The sequence below is a fragment of the Pelophylax lessonae genome (genome assembly GCF_965119305.1).
Source record: "Pelophylax lessonae genome assembly, chromosome: 3".
NCBI classification, from domain to species: Eukaryota; Metazoa; Chordata; class Amphibia; order Anura; family Ranidae; genus Pelophylax; species Pelophylax lessonae.
In genome coordinates this window covers 512,994,027-513,006,695 of record NC_138770.1, presented here as the reverse complement: position 1 = coordinate 513,006,695, position 12,669 = coordinate 512,994,027, and the positions used below count along the sequence as shown (strand labels likewise).

Below are 12,669 nucleotides of genomic sequence, written 5' to 3'. Positions count from 1 at the left end.
TCTACCAGGTCTCTGAGTAAGTCTTGGGCCTATCGTCATCAGGCTTCTGTGGCCCAGGTGTGTAAGGTGGCGACTTGGTCGTCCGTTCACACCTTCTTGAAATTTTACAAAGTGGATGTTCAGGCATCGGCAGATGCTTCCTTTGGCCGTAAAGTTCTTAGTGCGGCGGTGCCTTAGGGTCCCTTGTTTGGGCCCTTGGCTGTTGGGGTGTTTTTACCCCTAGGTTACTTGTTCTTTCCTGGGTTGTTGCTCCTGTTGAGCACGTTTTTCCTGTTGCCCAGTTGGTTCTCTTACTTTGGTAAGGTTCCGTTCTCTGATGTGGGTACTGCGTTGCTTTAGGCGCGGCTGCTTTTTTCCCACACCTCATGTCTACACTGCTATGGGACGTCCCCATTAGTGACGAATATGAAGAGGCGGCGACTGTCGGAGGACGTAAGAGAAAACTTAATTTTTGTAAAATCTTACCTGTAAAATTCCTTTCTCTGAGTCCTCCGACAGTCGCCGCCCCCGCCCCTCTTTTTGGGGTTTGTTTATGTACTCTACTGCTATGCTACTGAAACTGAGTTGGAAATGCAGGAAGCAGGGAGGTATTGACTGAGGGGACCACCCCCTGGGGGGGGGGGATATGCTAAAAGCTTTGATATTAATATATTCTGTTGCCTAGCTACTCCTACGGAGCAAAGGTCAATAACCCCCATTAGTGACGAATATGAAGAGGCGGCGACTGTCGGAGGACTCAGAGAAAGGAATTTTACAGGTAAGATTTTACAAAAATTCAGTTTTTTCACATTCTGCTATGACATTCAAAATACAAATTTTTTAACATTTTAGGCCAATTAGTTTTCTGCTACATATTTTTTGGTAAAAAAAAAAATCGCGATAAGCATATTTTGATTGGTTTGCGCAAAAGTTATCACGTTTACGAACTATGGGAAAGATTTATATCATTTTTATTGTTTTTATTTTCTTTACTAGTAATGGCGGCAATTGGTGATTTTTTGCGGGACTGCGACAATGCGGCAGACAGATCGGACCCCTGACTGATATTTTTGACACTTTTGGGGGGACCAGGGGACCAGTGACATTACTACAGTAATCAGTGTTAAAAATATGCACTGTTACTGTAATAATAATGACACTGGCAGGGAAGGGGTTAACATGGGTGATCAAGGGGTTAAATGTGAGCCTAGGGGAGTGATTCTAACTGGGGGGGGGGCAGGGCTTCTGAAATGACCATAGAAATATGTGATTCTATATAGAAGGATCACATGGGCTCTATGATCATTGCAGGGAGAAAAACGGTCAGCTGTGTTTACAACAGCTGACCGTTCTCCTCTCTCAGCGGGGAACGATTGCAGGTGTCAGGCGGCAATCGGAGCCGCCTGACACATGCATCTGCTTCCCTGCTGACAAGCGGGGATGGGATTGCGCTGGCGGCGCGCGCTTGCCCCCTAGCCTCCTGAGAATGAGTGACGTATACATACGTCGCTTTGTCCAGGAGCGGCTGCCTGCCACAGTATATCTGCGGTGGGCGGTCGTAAAGTGGTTAATGAGAAAAATGGATCTTCAGTATTTTATATAATGAAGACGTATAACAAATATGGGAAAATACGGTGGAAAGTTTGATCCTATTCTTTCTTCTCCCCCTTTCCTATTTCTCTCTTCTTCATTCTGTACCAATTTGGTTCTATTTCTAACCTATGTAGATTAAAAGCTCTTTAGATGCATCAACCTGTTCAAAGTTTGCACTAGCCTTGTTGCACTATATACGGAAAAGCTAGAACCATTGTTCCTCTCTTTTCTCTACTTCTCCTACTGAGTACTTGATGTTCCAACTCTACTTTAAAATGTAGGCTATATACAGTGGGTACGGAAAGTATTCAGACCCCCTTAAATTTTTCACTCTTTGTTATATTGCAGCCATTTGCTAAAGTCATTTAAGTTCATTCTTCTTCCTCATGAATGTACACACAGCACCCCATACTGACAGAAAAACACAGAATTGTTGACATTGTTGCAGATTTATTAAAAAAGAAAAACTGAAATATCACATGGTCCTAAGTATTCAGACCCTTTGCTGTAAAACTCATATATTTAACTCAGGTGCTTTCCATTTCTTCTGATCATCCTTGAGATGATTCTACACCTTCATTTGAGTCCAGCTGTGTTTGATTATACTGATTGGACTTGATTAGGAAAGCCACACACCTGTCTATATAAGACCTTCCAGATCACAATGCATGTCAGAGCAAATGAGAATCATGAGGTCAAAGGAACTGCCTGAAGAGCTCAGAGACAGAATTGTGGCAAGGCACAGATCTGGCCAAGGTTACAAAAAGATTTCTGATGCACTTAAGGTTCCTAAGAGCACAGTGGCCTCCATAATCCTCAAATGGAAGACATTTGGGACGACCAGAACCCTTCCTAGAGCTGGCTGTCTGGCCAAACTGAGTTATCGGGGGAGAAGAGCCTTGGTGAGAGAGGTAAAGAAGAACCCAAAGATCACTGTGGCTGAGCTCCAGAGATGCAGTCAGGAGATGGGAGAAAGTTGTAAGTCAATCATCACTGCAGCCCTCCACCAGTCGGGCTTTATGGCAGAGTGGCCGGACGGAAGCCTCTCCTCAGTGTAAGACACATGAAAGCCCGCATGTAGTTTGCTAAAAAAACACCTGAAGGACTCCAAGATGGTGAGAAATAAGATTCTCTGGTCTGATGAGACCAAAATAGAACTTTTTGGCCTTAATTCTAAGCGGTATGTGTGGAGAAAACCAGGCACTGCTCATCACCTGTCCAATACAGTCCCAACAGTGAAGCATGGTGGTGGCAGCATCATGCTGTGGGGGTGTTTTTCAGCTGCAGGGACAGGACGACTGGTTGCAATCGAGGGAAAGATGAATGCGGCCAAGTACAGGGATATCCTGGACAAAAACCTTCTCCAGAGTGCTCTGGACCTCAGACTGGGCCGAAGGTTTACCTTCTAACAAGACAATGACCCTAAGCACACAGATAAACTAACGAAGGAGTGGCTTCACAACAACTCCGTGACTGTTCTTGAATGGCCCAGCCAGAGCCCTGACTTAAACCCAATTGAGCATCTCTGGAGAGACCTAAAAATGGCTGTCCACCAATGTTTACCATCCAACCTGACAGAACTGGAGAGGATCTGCAAGGAGGAATGGCAGAGGATCCCCAAATCCAGGTGTGAAAGACTTGTTGCATCTTTCCCAAAAAGACTCCTGGCTGTATTAGATCAAAAGGGGGCTTCTACTAAATACTGAGCAAAGGGTCTAAATACTTAGGACCATGTGATATTTCAGTTTTTCTTTTTTAATAAATCTGCAACAATGTCAACAATTCTGTGTTTTTCTGTCAGTATGGGGTGCTGTGTGTACATTCATGAGGAAGAAGAATGAACTTAAATGATTTTAGCAAATGGCTGCAATATAACAAAGAGTGAAAAATTTAAGGGGGTCTGAATACTTTCCGTACCCACTGTATATGTATGGTAGTCCATAGAAATTTTCAAATGTTATTAATGTGACAGTACTGCCAGTTTATCTCTGTACTCTGTAGTCTGTCAATGTTAACCTTTAATTAAGAACAATTGAAAGGAATGATGGGAAGTTTGTTTTGAATATTAAAATTAATTAAATAGTATTTTTGGTGCTCAGGTGCAGTGAATATCTGCTTTAAGACCTAGGACCTAGTTGCACTCCTTAGTTATTTCATTGAAAAATAGAAAAATATTAGTACAAAATTGGATACAACCTTTTTATGTTTGTTGCACTGAAGATGGGACCAACAAAGATTTCAATCATTTTTAATGAGCTAGAATACTATGATTCATTTGATTTTGATTCCAAACATTGTCATCTATTTGTAATTTTGTATAAATGCGTGTCTTTTCACTAAGGCTGGCCATAGATGGGTAGAACATTGTTCCAAAATCGTTCGAAACGCTCAATTGTTTGATTTTCTAGATGTTAACTAGCTCATCTCAATTCTCAGAATGCAAAGATTTATGATAAAAGAAAACGAACAAGAATGTCAGAATTTTGTGGCTGTAACTATTTTCTAAATGTAAGTGTAAGAAATGTTCAGTACATGCGCATTCTAAAATTAACCCCAGAAACACAACAAAGATCTATCCCATGCCGAACTTCCGTGCAAACATGGAGACTTCATAAAAAGGAATGCATTAACTAGTTGTGAACTAATTTCAAATATGCTTTATTTAAAAATAATAGCCTAGACCAGAAAGGGCAGATGTGTTGTGCACTGGAACACAGTGTAATCCCACATGCGCTTTGTTAGCAGGGGAAATAAATACAGTTGGCGTGTAGGATTGTTCACAAAGGTCAAAAATTCTGACATTCTGACATTATTTAAATCATTTTTGATCATAAAATTAATCGACAAAAAATGTACCATTTAGGTTGTAAACGAATTAACATGCCGGCAACATTTTTGTATCAATGATGGCATTATCACGCGCACGTTCGACAGATCTTTATCAAATGGGGACTATTTTTCTAAATATTTTCTACCCATCTTTTGCCATTCTAAGGGTGGTATGGGATCTGCTGAGGCATGTTCTTATTGAGAGATTACTAGAACACACAGACCCACACAGTGGAAAAATTTCTGCGTGCAATAATGACTTAGGCCCCTTTCACATGGGGTGGGCTCCGCCAGGAGTCCTCTTGCTCAGCAGCTGTCCGCTGATTCCCACTGAGCAGGCGGATGGCTGGTTTGTGTTCACTTCGGTTATGCAGAGCGGACACAGACACAGCCTGCTCTCCTCAACATCTGTCCTATTTTTAGTGGATCAGGTTCGATGTCTGTTTACACCCACTACTCCATAGAGGAGAATGGAGGGTCCCATCTAGTCCACCTGAAATACTGACAGGCCTACCCGATCGGCCTGCTCCGTGTGAAAGTGGCCTTAGTTGTTAACCCAAGCAAATTCAAGTTTCACAAGGAATACTTCAAAGATAGGCAATACTAACAAACTTTGGCCCTTTACACTCAATAGCTTTCCATGTATATGTTCATGAGTTATTAGCCTGTTATCTCTGCGGTTAATTTTATGCTTCTAAATAGCAAGCAGAAATAGGCAAACATAGACGCCTGGGAGTGTGCATTATGAATTGTGTTCTTTGTGGTTGATCAAAAAGAAGTTAACAGCCCCCAAATCCAAGACCTAAAGATAATGGCTAATAAAATAGATGTGAGTCACACTAATTTGTTTTGGGAGAAACCAGACCCGAATAAATGACATAGAGAGGGCCAAGGGAGTAGATACATCCCAAGCAAAGAATAGGTCTTTTAAGTGGTTACTCCCAAAGTCACATAAACATACAGATTTTTTATAAAAACTATAAATTTATCATACACATATTCTGTGTCAAACATGAGTAAACAGACATTTAAAATGTAGGGGGGAGCAAAGTCGCCCTATAATCTAAGACATACAGAACCACCAAACATATACAAAGTATAGGAAAGCACAATATGCCAACATGTTTCGCGGTATATCTTCTCAGCTTCTTCAGGGCTGTTTTGTGTGTTGTCCGTATAGTTTTCACAGATGCCAAAATGGTGGAAGCAAAAGGAGACGTGATTGTCAGAAGTGGTCCAGCAAGGGGGAGACAGAAAGTATGTATATACCCATCAAATACTACAAGCTCCCAGCTGTCCCAGATACAGCAGAAATATGTCAAGGCTCACTAAAATATATTGCGCGCTATGCCATAACGCCCTTATTCTGTAACAGATAGCTAGCTACCAAACATCCTTGTAAATTGCCATACACAAATGTACCATGAGCTTGCAATCTAGATGTCCGGGTCTCCCAAGACCCCACCATGTCAATAGACCTATAGACTCTATTGGCATGGTGGGGTCTCGGGGGGAACCGGACATCTAAACTGCAAGCTTATGGTACACTTGTGTCTGGCAATTTACACGGATGTTTGGTTGGTAGCTAGCTATCTGTTTTGCAGAATAAGGGCCTTATGGCATAGCGCGCAATATATTTTGGTGAGCCTTGATGTATTTTCAGCTGTATCTGGGACAGCTGGTAGCTTGTAGTATTTGATGGGTATGTACATATTTTCGGTCTCCCCCCTTGCTGCGCCACTTCTGACAATCAAGTCTTTTTTGTCTTTCACCATTTTGGTATCTGTGACCTTTACCCTCAGCTTCTTTAGCAAGGCAGTGGTCGTCTTGGAGGTGTTTGAGGTCGTTATCATGTTGCAATACTGCCCTGTGGCCCAGTCTCCAAGGTTAGGAGATCATGCTATGCTTCAGTATGTCACAGTAAATGTTGGCATTCATGGTTACCTCAATGAACTGTAGCTCCCTAGTGCCCGCAGCACTCATGCAGCCCCAGACAATGACACCACTATGCTTGACTGTAGGCAATACACACTTGTCTTTGTACTAATCACCTGGTTGCTTCAACACACGCTTGACACCATCTGAACCAAATTAATTTATCTTGGTCTCATGGGACCATAGGACATGATTCCAGTAATCCATGTCCTTAGTCTGCTTGTCTTCAGCAAAATGTTTGCAGGTTTTCTTGTGCATCATCTTTAGAAGAGGCTTCCTTCTTGGACGACAGCCATACAGACCAGTTTGATGTAGTGTGCGGCATATGGTCTGAGCACTGACAGGCTGACCCCCACCCCTTCAACCCCTGCAGCAATGCCGGCAGCACTCATACATCTATTTCCCAAAGACAACCTCTGGATATGACACTGAGCACGTGCACCCAACATCTTTGGTTCACCATAGCGAGGTTTGTTCTGAGTGGAACCTGTCCTGTTAAACCGCAGTATGGTCTTGGCCAATGTGTTGCAGCTCCGTTTCAGGGTCTTGGCAATCTTCTTATATTCTAGGCCATTATGTAGAGCAATAATTCTTTTTTTCAGATCCTCAGAGAGTTCTTTGCCATGAGTTGCCATGTTGACCGTCCAGTGACCAGTATGAGAGAGTGAGCCATAACACCAAATTTACCACACCTGCTCCCCTTTCACACCTGAGACCTTGTAACACTAACGAGTCACATGACACCGGGGAGGGAAATTGGGTAATTGGGCCCAATTTGGACATTTTGACTTAGGGGTGTACTCACTTTTGTTGCCAGCGGTTTAGACATTAATGGCTGTGTGTTGTTATTTTGAGGGGACAGCAAATGTAGCAAAGTGTAATTTCTTCAGTGTTGTCACATGAAAAGGTATAATAAAATATTTACAAAAATGTGAGGGGTGTACTCACTTTTGTGAGATACTGTATGTTTGGTGGTTCTGTATGTCTTGGCTTATAGGGTGACTTTGCTCTCACCAATATTTTAAATGTCTGTCTACTCATGTATGATACAGAATATGTGTATAATTACATAGTTACATAGTAGTTGAGGTTGAATAAAGACAATAGTCCATCCAGTTCAACCTAGGTAGGTGTGTGTGGTCGTAATCATTTCTCATACCCCTTAATGTTCCTATCCTTGAGATGTACGTCCAAGAGTCTTTTGAAAGTAGCCATACTTCCCACAGAAACTACCTCTTGTGGTAGAGAATTCCAGAATCTTGTAGCCCTAACAGTAAAGGACCCCCTGCTTTGCCTGAGGTTAAAATGCTTCTCCTCTAATCTCATTGTATGTCCTCGCGTCCTCATGCAATCCTTGCGACTTAATAGCTTTTTTTCTATGCTGAGATCACCATTGAGGTATTTGTAAATTGCTATCCTGTCCCCTCTCAGGCGTCTCTTCTCCAGGGAGAATAAATTAAGTGATTGTAGACACTCTTCATAATCAAGTTCCTCCAATCCCCTAATTAGTTTAGTTGCCCTTCTCTGGACTCTCTCCAGCTCCAACACATCCCTCCTGAGGACTGGCGACCATAACTGGACAGAATACTCCAGATGCGGTTGGACCAGAGTTTTATAAAGTGTAAGGATTATAGTTTTATCTCTGGAATACATCCCCCTCTTTATGCATGCTAATATTCTGCTGGCTTTGTCAGCTGCCGCTTGAATTTGCATGCTATTGCCTAGTCTACTATCATCTACCAAGACTCCCAGATCCTTCTCCATTTTTGATTCCCCCAAAGGTCCCCCCCCCCCTAAAGTGTATTGTGCTTTTATGTTTCTAGTCCCCAAGTGCAAAACCTTACACTTCTCCACATTAAACCTCATTTGCCATGTAGTTGCCCACTCTTTTATTTTGTTAAGGTCATTCTGTAAGATATCTGCCTCATGCTGTGCTGTGCAGTTATTGCCCTGCCCAATTTTGTGTCATCTGCAAAAACTGATATAGAACTACTGATCCCATCCTCAATGCTGTTTATGAATAAATTGAACAAGGTTGGTCCCAGGAAAAACAGCTCAAGCCTTGGGGGACCCCACTTACCACCCCAGACCAGTCAGAGTATGCGCTATTCATTACCACCCTTTGGACGCGCCTTTTTAACTACCTCCCACCCGGGCCATAGTACATATACGGCCGGGCGGGAGTCTCGTCCTTCTGAATGGACGTTCCAGAACGTCCTTCAGAAGGAGAGAGATCGCGCCGCCGCGGGTACGCGCAGCGGCGCGATCTCGATGTGCCTGTGTCCCTCGGACACAGAGCAACATCATTCGGCAGGAGGGCCCTGTGATTGGCCCTCCTGATCACATGACGGCTGTGTCCAATCACAGCCGTCATGTAATGTAAATAGAGCCGTTGTAACGGCTTCGATCTCTTCTCCTCCTGACAGATCCTGTCAGTGAGGAGAAGAGGATCGGTGCTGCTGCGGGGGTGATCAGTGAGTATTTCTAATTACTCACTGATCACAGGGGGGGTCTGTGCTGGTAATCAGAACATTGATTACCAGTGCAGCCCTGGGGGGGGGGGGGTGCCACTAAGCCGCCAGGGATGCCCACCCATGACCACCAGGGGTGCCCACTATGGCCACCAGGGATGGCAAACAGGGCTCAGAGAGCCCCCCATTGCCCTCCCTATCAGTGTTGCCCACCATTGCCATCTATCAGTGCTGCCCACCAGTGCCGTTATTGCCATCTATCAGTGCTGCCCACCAGTGCCGTTATTGCCATCTATCAGTGCCGCCCACCATTGCCCATTATTGCCCACCAGTGCTGCCTATCAGTGCCCCCCATCAGTGCCACCCATCAGTGCCGATCATTGCCGCCCAACAGCGCCACCTATCAGTGCCCATCAGTGCTGCCTATCAGTGCCCATCAGCGCTGCCTATCAGTGCCCACCAATGCTGCATATCAGTGCTATCTATCAGTGCCACATATCAGTGCCCATCAGTGCTGCATATCAGTGCTACCTATCAGTGCCCATCAGTGCTGCATATCAGTGCCACCCCATCAGTGTGTCCTCATCAGTGCCTGTCAGTGCGGCATCATCAGTACTCATCAGTGCAGGAAAAAACATATCCATTTACAAAATTTTATAACCTAAACAAAAAAACTTTTTTTTTTTTTTCAAACTTTTCAGTCTTTTTTTATTTGTGCACCAAAAAAGAAAAAACCGGACGGTGATCAAATACCACCAAAAGAAAGCTCTATTTGTGGGGAAAAAATGACACAAATTTGGTTTAGGTACAGCGTTGCATGACCGCGCAATTGTCATTCAAATTGCAACAGCGCTAAAAGCTGAAAATTGGTCTGGGAAGGAAGGGGGTTTAAGTGCCCTGTATTGAGGTGGTTAAATAATACATTTATATTTTTTTTTATTTAAACAACCTGTGTTTATGTGACTTTGGGAGTTAATACTTAAAATACCTATTCTTTGCTTGAAATGTATCTACCCCCTTAGCACTCTCTTTATGTAAAGAAAATGTCCTCTTGTTGAAAAGTCATGAGTTTTAGCTGTTTCTCGCGTACCCTATTTGAGTACTTCTCTGCAGTTCTGCCTGGAAAATACAATAAGTAGCTGAACACATCTGGATGAAAGATATTGAATTATTTTGTCTAAAGTTATTTACTATGCATTCTTAGAATGTGCTGGCTCCAGGGCAATGGCGTCAGCAAGTGACTTCTGTTAAACATTAAAATGATTAGTGTTCTGGAGGAAATGTATTCAGTACTAAATACACTGTTCATAGAAGTATAAGTAACTGTTTTAAGTGGTAGAAGATTTTAAACTCTATTCAGCCACTGTTTTGATCCATGCACCTTGACAGACAGCCTAGCCAAATCAGTAATTGACTTTACTCCAATGCAATTTGGTCATCACTGTGCCTCTAAATATTAACCGAGACAGATGGGGAATTGGCATTTTTTTACGGGGCAGCAATGGCTTACGCTATATTTTTCCAGTTACAGGTTTCCTTTAATGTACAGCTGCATAGAAACAGGAAATTTTCCTGCAGCAATATGTTCATAAAGAATAATGTTGTCTTGATTTAAAATATGTGAATACCTGGGTATGTGCCAACTTTAACTACTTGCCGACCGCAATATGTATATATACATTGCGGCTTACATGTGGATTACTGGGGTTATGGCTGAAGCTATCAGCTATTTTTCAATTTTTTTCAATGATTGTCTTTCCCGTGAAAGAGACCAAGAGGCCAGTTAGCCGCTGGATCACTTTCAGAAGCAGTGGGAGGGGTTGTCCCCTCTCCAGCCGCTCTCGAGTGTTTCTTGGGCTTAACACTTTTACCGGCAAGCCCGGTAAAAAATTTGATGTTTTGCATGGCTGGTCATAGAGGTTAAAGTGGAGTTCCGGCCACAAAATCGACTATGTCCACTTGCTTCTAGTCACCTGAAAAAGAAATGGATAGTTACGATTTTTTTTTTTTACTTAGTGCATTGCGAAAGTATTCGGCCCCCTTGAACTTTTCGACCTTTTGCCACATTTCAGGCTTCAAACATAAAGATATAAAACTGTAATTTTTTTTGAAGAATCAACAAGTGGGACACAATCATGAAGTGGAATGAAATTTATTGGATATTTCAAACTTTGTTAACCAATAAAAAACTGAAAAATTGGGCGTGCAAAATTATTCAGCCCCCTTAAGTTAATACTTTGTAGCGCCACCTTTTGCTGCGATTACAGCTGTAAGTCGCTTGGGGTATGTCTCTATCAGTTTTGCACATCGAGAGACTAAAATGTTTGCCCATTCCTCCTTGCAAAACAGCTCGAGCTCAGTGAGGTTGGATGGAGAGCGTTTGTGAACAGCAGTTTTCAGTTCTTTCCACAGATTCTCGATTGGATTCAGGTCTGGACTTTGACTTGGCCATTCTAACACCTGGATATGTTTATTTGTGAACCATTCCATTGTAGATTTTGCTTTATGTTTTGGATCATTGTCTTGTTGGAAGACAAATCTCCGTCCCAGTCTCAGGTCTTTTGCAGACTCCATCAGGTTTTCTTCCAGAATGGTCCTGTATTTGGCTCCATCCATCTTCCCATCAATTTTAACCATCTTCCCTGTCCCTGCTGAAGAAAAGCAGGCCCAAACCATGATGCTGCCACCACCATGTTTGACAGTGGGGATGGTGTGTTCAGGGTAATGAGCTGTGTGTTGCTTTTACGCCAAACATTACGTTTTGCATTGTTGCCAAAATGTTGATTTTGGTTTCATCTGACCAGAGCACCTTCTTCCACATGTTTGTTGTGTCTCCCAGGTGGCTTGTGGCAAACTTTAAACGACACTTTTTATGGATATCTTTAAGAAATTGCTTTCTTCTTACCACTCTTCCATAAAGGCCAGATTTGTGCAGTATACGGCTGATTGTTGTCCTATGGACAGAGTCTCCCACCTCAGCTGTAGATCCCTGCAGTTCATCCAGAGTGATCATGGGCCTCTTGGCTGCATCTCTGATCAGTCTTCTCCTTGTATGAGCTGAAAGTTTAGAGGGACGGCCAGGTCTTCGTAGATTTGCAGTGGTCTGATACTCCTTCCATTTCAATATTATCGCTTGCACAGTGCTCCTTGGGATGTTTAAAGCTTGGGAAATCTTTTTGTATCCAAATCCGGCTTTAAACTTCTCCACAACAGTATCTCAGACCTGCCTGGTGTGTTCCTTGTTCTTCATGATGCTCTCTGCGCTTTAAACGGACCTCTGAGACTATTGCAGTGCAGGTGCATTTATACGGAGACTTGATTACACACAGGTGGATTCTATTTATCATCATTAGTCATTTAGGTCAACATTGGGTCATTCAGAGATCCTCACTGAACATCTGGAGAGAGTTTGCTGCACTGAACTTCTGGAGAGAGTTTGCTGCACTGAAAGTAAAGGGGCTGAATAATTTTGCACCCCCAATTTTTCAGTTTTTTATTTAACAAAGTTTGAAATATCAAATAAATTTCGTTCCACTTCATGATTGTGTCCCACTTGTTGTTGGTTCTTCAAAAAAAATTACAGTTTTATATATTTGTTTAAAGCCTGAAATGTGGCAAAAGGTTGAAAAGTTCAAGGGGGTCAGATACTTTCGCAATGCACTGTACCTTGTTATTGCAGAAAAATATACTCGCCTTTCTTCCACTTCCTCCCTCTGCGGCCGCGGCCCGCGTCGTCCCTTCCTCTTTTCATTGATTCCTGGGAGCTGAACGTCATCGCTCCTAGGAATCAATGCGCCTGCACCGGCCCCGCTCGTCACTTCCGGTGCGGCGCCTCATTCCCTGCTAGACAGCTTCTGGGCAC

At 43.0% G+C, this 12,669-nt stretch overlaps 1 protein-coding gene across 2 annotated transcripts in view; it reads left to right on the top strand.

Annotated features, from left to right (window-relative positions):
• The window catches only part of TTC13 (tetratricopeptide repeat domain 13), a 289,788-nt gene that overhangs the window by 253,205 nt on the left and 23,914 nt on the right, over nucleotides 1–12,669 (top strand). The gene's annotated exons all lie outside the window — the stretch shown is intronic.